Here is a 10402-nt window from a genome sequence, read left to right as displayed (position 1 = left end):
ATTATGTCATTTCTGATGGGCTCAAAAATTTTTAGGCGTTTCGAAACCCATCATCCGAATTCATACAGATGACGTGTACTATAGCACACAAAAATTTGAGAATCATCTTGAAATCCTGTTTTATGGTCCTAAATACCAAAAAATAAGGAACGAGCATGGCGAAGTGATAACTATTGTTAATTATGTCGTTTTAATGGGCCCGCAAAATTTTAAGAGATTCGAAACTGGTCGTCTGAATTCATGCAGTGGCGTGGACTATAGCACACAAAAATCTGAGAATCGTCTTGAATTCCCGTTTTATAGCCCAAAAACGTCAAAAGATGAGGAACGGTCATGGCGAAGCGATGACTATTATTCATTAGGCCATTCTTTATGGGCCCAGAAAATTTTAGGAGGTTCGGGGTCGATCGCCCGTATTTATGGAGATGTCATGAACTATAGCAGTCGAAAATCTTGGAATCGTCCCGAATTCCTATTTTATAGCCTTAAAATGCCAAAATATTATGGAACGGTCATGGCGAAGCGATGACTATTGTTCATTAGGTCGTGTTTATGGGCCCGCAAAATTTTAGGAGAATCGAAACCGGTCGCCTGAATTCATGCAGATGGTATGGACTATAGCACATGAAAATTTGAGAATTGTTTTGAATTTCTATTTTATAGCCCTAAAACGCCTAAACATGAGGAACAATTATGGTGAATTGATGGCTATTGTTCATTAGGTTATTTTTTATGGGCCTGCAAAATTTTAGCAGATTCACGGCCGGTCGCCCGAATTTATGTAGATGGCATGTGTTGCGCCCCTTTTTCTCGCGAAAACGCGTTTCGACGTTGTGACAACTCTTTTAAATGGGTATTAAAAGAGGAGAGTCGTCACCTAACGAATTTTTAAGGTGCGTTAGGGTACCTATTTGCAAAAAACTCTGTTTGACTAGTCAATGCCACCAAAGATCGGGTAAGGGCTCAAATTACCTCAAATAAAAGGTGTTAAGCACTCTTCGAGGTCCATAACTATGGGTCCCGGCCGAACATAAGATTATGTGAATTACATTTAAACTAGGTGATCAAACAAATAAAGGGAATTCAAAAGTCAAAGAACATGATAGTACAAGTTTTAGTACAAATATAGGGATACAATTATTTAGATCTAATAACCACATATAAATAAAAAAGGGGGGGAGGGGGTCCTAAGTTTTTTTTAGCCTAAAGGATCACCTCGTGCAACATAAATAATACTTCGTAACTCTCTTAGAATATGGAGTTACTCATATTATTCAGCGGGCACAGACTATGTTAAAGTTGTTACCTAAAAGCGTTCTAATTCAATTCTAAGTCGTACCCTACGCGTGCACTACCCGTCCTATACCTATGGTCCAAAAGGTATTGGACCTCTATTTGGGTGCTTCTAGACCTCACTTAGGCTGCTCAGAAATGTCAAAACCAGGCGACACACAAAAACACATTGGACTTCACATATAGGCAGTTAAGGCTCAAGTTTGCCTCCATAATTCAGCAACAAATGCACGCAAGGCAAATTTCATGTTAAGCAATCCATAATTAAGAAACTTAAATCCGTATAGACATGATTTCTATGTGACAATTCATCAAGGTTTGCAAGCAATTTCAGAGGCCAAGCGTTGATCATAGACAGGATTATACGATTTGCATGCTGATTAATGAAATTGCTGATTTTCGGTTATTAAGCCTGCTGTGTCTAGGTGACTCGTGCAGTAAAGAATAATAAAAGGACCATTGGGAGGATCCCAGAAGTGCATAATAAACCATATTGAGAGGTGCAACATTGATTCTTATTAAGACGAAACAGTGTTGTCCTATAGACAGGATCTCTAATGTTTAGCACTTGGAGCTGATTTTATCATTACACTCAACCTTATAGACATGTTTTCTAGGTGAACAGTGCGATGCAATAATGAATGAGATGATTAAAATCCTATAGGCATGGTTTCTAGTGAACAGTACGAGATAATAGCAACTGAGGTGATCAAAATTCTATAGGCATGATTTCTAGTGAATATGCTGAAATGAATTGAAAGAAAGTTCATTGATATTTGTTCCTATAGGCAGGTTTTCTAGTAACACTTAGCATTAAGAATAATTGCGGCATTTGAATTAATGTTTGCCAACAGACAGTGTGTGTGTGTGTGTGTTTATCCTAATGACATGGTTTCGACAGTGCACATATAAATTGAACGACACATATAGCAAGTGAATCAATGAATCCTATAGACATGTTGTCTACCCCCTTTTACACAAATATTAAGAATCTACCTCTATCCCATTTTTACTAATACCCAAATCGTTTATACAAAAGTTATTACAGGTCCAACAATGAGTAAGATACAAAATGTTATACAGATAATGATAATAGGCCAAAAACAGGCCCAAATGAAATACCCGGCACTGTCTGGGCCTTCAGCAGCATACCCAGACTTTCAACAAAGAGCCATGTTCATTAACACAACCCAGAATCAATAGAAGAGCTCGAAGCCAAATCACACAATCATATTGCCAAGCAGTGAATTACTTAAACCAACCAACTTACATGTTCGTGGAATAATAATAAGAAGGAACTGGGATAATTCAGGTTCCAGTATTAGGAGAAATGATTAGGGACCCAAATCCTAGTGTGTCAGAGTTCACAAGGGCCTCAAAAGGACCTCGAGCAGTTCTCACACTAGGGAGGTCAGTAGCAAAAACCTTGGTAGCCTTGGCTTTAAGCCGGCTAATAATAAGAAGTTAAGAGAGCACAGGTAACAAGTGAAGGAGAGTGAACTAAGGTTGAGAGACAAGAATTGAGGGACACAGACATAGTCAAGTTGAGCATATAAAGCAGATAATCGAACAGGTCACAGGATTTAAGAACAAACTTAGTAAAGATTTAGAAACAAGTTCAACACTTAGCGCATAGGCAGTCACACATTAGTAGAGTTAAGAAAAGAACAAGTTTGCAAGATTGGCAAAAATTATCATACACAGATTCATAATACCAAATAAGTGAAAACCTAATAGGCCCAAATTATGTTAAGTATAGGTCCTAGTGTTACAAAATAGTCGTGTTAATTTAAACATGATAGGGAAGCAGATTATGACAATTACTGGTGAATCAAGGGAGCCAAAAACATGCTAAAGGGCATATTAATAGAGAACTAGTCATGGTTGATAAAAAAAAAACGATCTTGATATAGGATTAAAACATGCTACATAGGCAAAGATACCATTACAGAAATTCAGAATAGAATAGGAAGAGAAACTCGTGCCATATAGCAAATGCAAACACTCAGGTTTTGAACACAATCGACTAGTTAAACTAAAGAGAGTACAAATTATGCAGATGAAGCATGTTCGAATAACAAAATTGGAATTTTGAGAAGAACTAAACACTAAAAAGATGCTAACTAGGGCAAAGGTCACACACAGTAGTGGTTCAGAACATATTCATTTAGGAGAATCTAAATTACTTGAATCAGGCTTAGGCACGTTTCGACTAGCAACATTATAAAGTTAAAGGTTAAAGAGACCTAAAATTGAAGTAAAGCAAACATAATTGCATACAAGAATAACCCAGAAAACACATTAAGCTATGAACCTCAGAAGTGAAAACATATGTGAATTTCAGATATATAAGAATTGAAATTGCAAAAGTACAGTCACTCACCAGTTAAACGAATAACAGTAAAGAATCAAAATTTCACAAGAACCCAGAATCTCAATGCGTTAAAGTTCCCAAGAGCTTCGAAAGAACTCCGGGCAATGCTCGCACCAAGAGGAGGTTGAATAACAAGGTCTTAGTGGCCTTGGCTTTCAGCCGGCCAAAACAGAATATAGAATAAGAGAATAGCAAGAGCCCTAATTTTAGTGAAGAATATGTCGATTAAAGTCTATCTCCAAGGGGAATAGGGAGGGGTTTATATAGCAGTAAAAATTAAACGACCACACAAGGAAACAAAGTAAATCGAACAACAAATAAGGAAAGAAATCATGCAAAATTATTTCATAATCAATTTAGGAGAGAAATCGGGTAAACCCTAGTTTTTAGGGAAAGTGTAAATCAACAGAGATCTAAATGAAATCGGACTCACATAATATGGTATTGAACATATGTAGATGAAATAATTCTCAAAATCAAAGATTCGAATCATGTTCAATTTCAGAGGGTATTGCTTGCCATGTTTAGGCAAGCATCTAGGTAACACCACAAACGGACAACCAGTACCAAAAGGTTTCAAATATGGCAAGAGAATAGTAGTCGAATCCCATTATTAGTGGGATTAGGAGAGGGATTAAGGGGAAGCTGCTAGGGTTTAGTGAAGATGAGATGAGTGACAGAGGGAATAGAGGCGGCTATCTTTAGGAAATGGGGTTAAGATTAGGTTTTGGGGATATAAGGAAAGGGAGTGGGGTGTTGTAGGCCATTGATCGCTTTTGATCAACGGTTGAGATTAAAAATGAGCTGGGTCGGGTTTTGGACTGGGCAGGGTCGCTTGGGTTGGGCTTGAGGATTGGGTCAGGGATTTGGGTCTGTCTGGTCCGAAAAATAACTCAAACATTGGGCTAGCTTTTAAATAAGAGATTAAAAAGGAAATAATTTAATAAAATAGTTAAATAAATATATAAAGAATGATATTTATGCAAATTAATACTTTAAACAATGGTAGAAGATTATAAAAATATAAAAATATCATTTTGACCCTAAATAAAATGACAAATGCAATAAAATACAAAATATAGGCTATTATTACAAGATTGTGCAAATAGCCTATGAATACCAATATAATTAAATAAAATAATGTAAAAATATTTGAAACATGAATTATGGATACAAATAATAATTTTAGATGATTATATCATCACAAGAATAATTTAAAGGAATAATTAGTAAACATTCAGGTAATTTAAATGCAAGAAAATTAATTTTAGGCTCTAAAAATTGTGAAAAAATTAAAAAAAATGCTTGTATAAATCTTGTAACTTAAATAGTGATGTAGAATGACATGTTGAAAAGACATATATACTATTTAAAAATATGAGGGTAAAATTGGGTATCAACAGCATGGACAGTACATGAAAACCTAGGAATAGTCCTAAATTCTGATTTTATGGCCCTCAAATGCCAAAAATGAGAAACGGTAATGGAGAAGTGATGACTACTATTCATTAGGTCATTTTTATGGAACCGTAAAATTTTAGAAGATTCGGGGTCGATTCATGCAGATGGCGTGGATTATAGCACACGAAAATCTAGGAATCATCCTGAATTCCTGTTTTATGGCTTTAAAACGCCAAAAACGAGAAACGGTCATGAAGAAGCGATGACTATTATTCATGAGGTCAAAACGAGAAACGGTTATGAAGAAGCGATGACTATTATTCATGAGGTCATTTTGTATGGACTCGCAAAATTTTAAGGAGATTCGGGGTCGGCCACCCGAATTCATGCAGATAGCGTGGACTATAGCGCAAGAAAATTGGGAATCTACTTAATTCCTCTTTTATGGCCCTAAAACACCCAAAAATGAGTAACGGTCGTGGCGAAGTTATGACTATTGTTCGTTAGGCCATTTTTTATGAGCCCATAAAATATTAGTAGATTCGGGGTCGGTCGCTTGAATTCAAGCATAATGTGTAGACTATAGCGCACAGAAATCTAGGAATCGTCCTGAATTCCTGTCTTATGGCCCTAAAATGCCTAAAACGAGCAACCGTCTTGGTAAAATGATGATTCTTGTTCATTAGGTCATTATTGATGGGCCCGTACAATTTTAGTAGATTCGAGGCTGATCGCCCTAATTTATGCATGTAGCACACAAAAATCTGGGAATCGTCTTAAATTTCTGTTTTATGGCTCGAAAACACCAAAATACGAGGAACGGTCATGGCGAAGCAATGACTATTGTTCATTAGGTCATTTTTCATAGGCCCATAAAATTTTAAGAGATTCAGGACCGGTGCTCGAATTCATGCAGATGGTGAGGTATATAATATACAAAAATCTGGGAATCATCCAGAATTCCTGTTTTATAGCCTTAAAATGCCAAAATATTGTGAAACGGTCATGGTAAAGCGATGACTATTGTTCATTAGGTCGTGTTTATGGGCCCGCAAAATTTTAGGAGAATCGAAACCGGTCGCCCGAATTCATGCAGATGGTATGGACTATAGCACACAAAAATTTGGGAATTGTTTTGAATTTCTATTTTATAGCCCTAAAACGCCTAAACATGAGGAACAGTTATGGTGAATTGATGGCTATTATTCATTAGGTTATTTTTGATGGCCCTGCAAAATTTTAGCAGATTCACGGTCGGTCGTTTGCCCGAATTCATGTAGATGGCATGTGTCGCGCCCCTTTTTCTCGCGAAAGTGGGTTTCGACATTGTGACAACTCTTTTAAATGTGTATTAAAAGAATAGATTTGCCACCTAACGATTTTTTAATGTGCGTTAGGGCACCTATTTGCAAATAACTCTTTTTGACTAGTCAAGGCCACCAAAGATCGGGTAAGGGCTCAAATTACCTCAAAGAGAAGGTGTTAGGCACTATTCGAGGTCCACAACTATGGGTCCCGGCCGAACATAAGATTATGTGGATTACATTTAAACTAGGTGATCAAATAAACAAAGGGAATTCAGAAGTCAAAGAACATGATAATACAAGTCTTAGTACAAATATAGGGATACAATTATTTAAATCTAATAACCACATATAAAGAAAATAGGGGGGGGGCTAATTTTTTTTTAGCCTAAAGGATCACCCCGTGCAACATAAATAATACTTCGTAACTCCCTTGGAATATGGAGTTACTCATATTATTCAGCGGGCACAGACTATGATCTCCTGCTACCTGATTACTATGTTAAAGTTGTTACCTAAAAGCGTTCTAATTCAATTCTAAGCCGTACCCTACGCGTGCACTACCCGTCCCATACCTATGGTCCAGGAGGTATTGGACCTCTATTTGGGTGCCTCTAGAACTCACTTAAGCTGCTCTGAAATGTCAAAACCAGGCGACACACAAAAACACATTGGACTTCACATATAGGCAGTTAAGGCTCAAGTTTGACTCCACACTTAAGCAACAAATGCACGCAAGACAAACTTCATGTTAAGCAATCCAGAAATAATAAACTTAAATCCCTATAGACATGATTTCTATATGACAAGGCATCAAGGCTTGCAAGCAATTTCAGAGGCCAAGCATTGCTCATAGACATGATTATACGATTTGCATGCTGATTAATGAAATTGCAGATTTTCGGTTATTAAGCCTACTATGTCTAGGTGACTTAAGCAGTAAGGAATAATGAAAGGACCATTGGGAGGATCCCAGAAGTGCATAATAAACCATATTTAGAGGTGCAACATTGACTCTTATAAAGACGAAATAGTGTTGTCCTATAGACAGGATCTCTAATGTTTAGCACTTGGAGCTGATTTTATCATTACACTCAACCCTATAGACACGTTTTCTAGGTGAATAGTGCGATGCAGTAACGAATGAGATGATTAAAATCCTATAGGCATGGTTTCTAGTGAACAGTACGAGATAATAACAAATGAGGTGATCAAAATTCTATAGGCATGATTTCTAGTGAATATGCTGAAATGAATTGAAAGAAAGTTCATTGACATTTGTTCCTATAGGCAGGTTTTCTAGTAACACTTAGCATTAAGAATAATTGCGGCATTTGAATTAATGTTTGCCAACAGACAGTGTGTGTGTGTGTGTGTGTGTGTTTATCCTAATGACATGGTTTCGACAGTGCACATATAAATTGAACGACACATATAGCAAGTGAATCAATGAATCCTATAGACATGTTGTTTACCCCCTTTTACACAAATATTAAGAATCTACCTCTACCCCATTTTTACTAATACCCAAATCGTTTATACAAAAGTTATTACAGGCCCAACAATGAGTAAGATACAAAATGTTATACAGATAATGATAATAGGCCAAAAATAGGCCCAAATGAAATACCCGGCACTGTCTGGGCCTTCAGCAGCATACCCAGACTTTCAACAAAGAGTCATGTTCATTAACACAACCCAGAATCAATAGAAGAGCTCGAAGCCAAATCACACAATCATATTGCCAAGCAGTGAATTACTTAAACCAACCAACTTACATGTTCGTGGGATAATAATAAGAAGGAACTGGGATAATTCAGGTTCCAGTATTAGGAGAAATGATTAGGGACCCAAATCCTAGTGTGTTAGAGCTCACAAGGGCCTCAAAAGGACCCCGAGCAGTGCTCACACTAGGGAGGTTAGTAGTAAAAGCCTTGGTATCCTTGGCTTTCAGCCGGCTAAGAATAAGTAGTTAAGAGAGCATAGGTGACAAGTGAAGGAGAGTGAATCAAGGTTGAGAGACAAGAATTGAGGGACACAGACATAGTCAAGTTGAGCATATAGAGTAGATAATCGAACAGGTCACAAGATTTAAGAACAAACTTAGTAAAGATTTAGAAACAAGTTCAACACTTAGCGCATAGGCAGTCACACATTAGCAGAGTTAAGGAAAGAACAAGTTTGCAAGATTGGCAAAAATTATCATACACAGATTCATAATACCAAATAAGTGAAAACCTAAAAGGTCCAAATTATGCTAAGTATAGGTCCTAGTGTTACAAAATAGTCATGTTAATTTAAACATGATAGGGAAGCAGATTATGACAATTACTGGTGAATCAAGGGAGCCAAAAACATGCTAAAGGGCATATTAACATAGAACTAGTCATGGTTGATAAAAAAAAGATCTTGATACAGGATTAAAACATGCTACATAGGCAAGATACCATTACAGAAATTCAGAATAGAATAGGAAGAGAAACTCGTGCCATATAGCAAATGCAAACACTCAGGTTTTGAACACAATCGACTAGTTAAACTAAAGAGAGTACAAATTATGCAGATGAAGCATGTTCGAATAACAGAATTGGCATTTTGAGAAGAACTAAACACTAAAAAGATGCTAACTAGGGCAAAGGTCACACACAATAGTGGTTCAGAACATATTGACTTAGGAGAATCTAAATTACTTGAATCAGGCTTTGGCATGTTTCGACTAGCAACATTATGAAGTTAAAGGTTAAAGAGACCTAAAATTGAAGTAAAGCAAACAGAATTGCACACAAGAATAACCTAAAAAACACATTAAGCTATGAACCTCATAAGTGAAAACATATGTGAATTTTAGATATATAAGAATTGAAATTGCAAAAGTACAGTAACTCACCATGTAAAGGAATAATAGTAAAGAATCAAAATTCCACAAGAACCCAAAATTTCAATGCATCAAAGTTCCCAAGAGCTTCGAAAGAACTCCGGGCAATGCTCGCACCAAGAGGAGGTTGAGTAACAAGATCTTAGTGGCCTTGGCTTTCAGCCGGCCAAAACAGAATATAGAATAAGAGAATAGCAAAAGCCCTCATTTTAGTGAAGAATATGTCGATTAAAGTCTGTCTCGAAGGGGAATAGGGAGGGGTTTATATAGCATTAAAAATTGAACGACCACACAAGGTAACAGAGTAAATCGAACAACAAATAAGGAATGAAAGCATGCATGATCAGTTCAAAATCAATTTAGGAGAGAAATCGGGTAAACCCTAGTTTTTTAGGGAAAGTGTAAATTAACAGAGATCTAAATGAAATCGGACTCACATAATATGGTATTGAACGTATGTAGATGAAATAATGCTCAAAATCAAAGATTCAAACCACTTTGTTTTGATTTCAGAAGGTATTACTTGCTATGTTTAGGCAAGCACCTAGGTAACACCACAAATAGATAACCAGTACCAAAAGGTTTCAAATATTGCAAGAGAATAGTAGTCGAATCCCATTATTAGTGGGATTAGGAGAGGGATTAAGGGGAGGAGGCTAGGGTTTAGTGAAGAGGTGATGAGTGACAGAGGGAATAGAGGCGGCTATCTTTAGGAAATAGGGTTAGTGTTAGGTTTTGGGGATATAAGGAAAGGGAGTGAGGTGTTGTGGTTCGTTGATCGCTTTTGATCAACGGTTGAGACTAAAAATGAGCTGGGTCGGGTTTTGGACAGGGCAAGGTCGTTTGGGGTTGGGCTTGAGGATTGGGCCAGGGATTTGGGTCTGTCTGGTCCGAAAAATAACTCAAAAATTGGGCCAACTTTTAAATAAGAGATTAAAAAGGAAATAATTTAATAAAATAGCAAAATCAATATATAAAGAATGCTATTTATGCAAATTAATACTTTAAACATGGGTAGAAGATAATAAAAATATAAAAATATCATTTTTACCCTAAATAAAATGACAAATGCAATAAAATGCAAAATATAGGTTATTATTGCAAGATTGTGCAAATAGCCTAAGAATACCAATATAATTATAAATAATAAAGTAA

This window comes from Nicotiana tomentosiformis, chromosome 8 (genome assembly GCF_000390325.3).
Source record: "Nicotiana tomentosiformis chromosome 8, ASM39032v3, whole genome shotgun sequence".
In the NCBI taxonomy this organism is placed as follows: Eukaryota; Viridiplantae; Streptophyta; class Magnoliopsida; order Solanales; family Solanaceae; genus Nicotiana; species Nicotiana tomentosiformis.
This window is presented reverse-complemented; position numbering follows the sequence as displayed.